Below are 1,104 nucleotides of genomic sequence, written 5' to 3'. Positions count from 1 at the left end.
TATATATATCTTCGGCATTTACATACATATCACCTAATTCGTTTGTATTTATATACCCAAATGTTTTTTTTATCACATAAAATTGATTTTTATTTTAACTTCTAGAAATTGAAATATATCTTTTTAGATGTAAAAATTAAAATTTAGATGTGAGATGTGTAAATACTTGAGAATTAAGTGGTAAGAATGTAATTTTTCTTTTTAGAGAGCACATTCTTTGGTTGGTGCTCAAAAAGGTTTGCACTAATCTCGAAATATTACATTTTGTTTTACAACTTTTCATCGCCTTGTCTGGTTGTGTGCGCGCGCGCGCGCGCGTCGTACGTGATGGGCTAAATAAAGTTATTGTGGCCTTATTTCTATCATATTTGATTAGGATTGAGGCGTGGACTGCGCACTGGATTTGGTTTGTATGAACTCTCTGCGCATGTTTTGATTGTGTTTTAGCAGGCTGTGGATCCGAGGGATACTTTAATCTGCTTATGAATTTAATTTAATTAGTTGTTAATCTTTTCAATTAAATATTAATTAGTGTTCATCACGTGCTGTGACACATCCTCATGGTTATATCTGATCTTTAAATTTTTTTAAAATAAATTATATATTATTCTTATAATAGTTTTTTTTACAAAATTTCACTCCCAATTATTCTGCAATCATCTTTATAGAAAAGTCATGACCGGGTCTACAAATAGTAGTTTTTGTTGGGTTGAGTAGCAATTTTTGTCCTTTTAGTCCTTAATTGTGCGACTATAACCCGATACTTGTTATTTACAAATTAACCGCCATCTTTCATATTTTATCAAATTCTTGTTCAAATATCAAAATCCATGGTTCATATTTTTCACTTTTATCAAATTTTATTGGGTAGTTCAAACGTCAGGTGGACTGCTGGCTTCTAACAATTTAGTACTCTTATAATATGGTTAGATGTTGATCCGATTAGGAGAGTAGATGTTTTAGATTCGACTTGTGTTGTATTAAAAATGATAGAACTAAATGAAAATATGATACTAAATAGGACGCAATGGAGAAAAAGGATTCATGTAGCTGACCCCACATGGTGGGATTAAGGTTTGTTGTTGTTGTTGTTGTTGTTGTTGT

Source organism: Phalaenopsis equestris, unplaced genomic scaffold (assembly GCF_001263595.1).
Source record: "Phalaenopsis equestris unplaced genomic scaffold, ASM126359v1 Scaffold000002, whole genome shotgun sequence".
NCBI classification, from domain to species: Eukaryota; Viridiplantae; Streptophyta; class Magnoliopsida; order Asparagales; family Orchidaceae; genus Phalaenopsis; species Phalaenopsis equestris.
The sequence above is the reverse complement of the archived record's forward strand: the minus strand, read 5'-3'. Positions refer to the sequence as shown.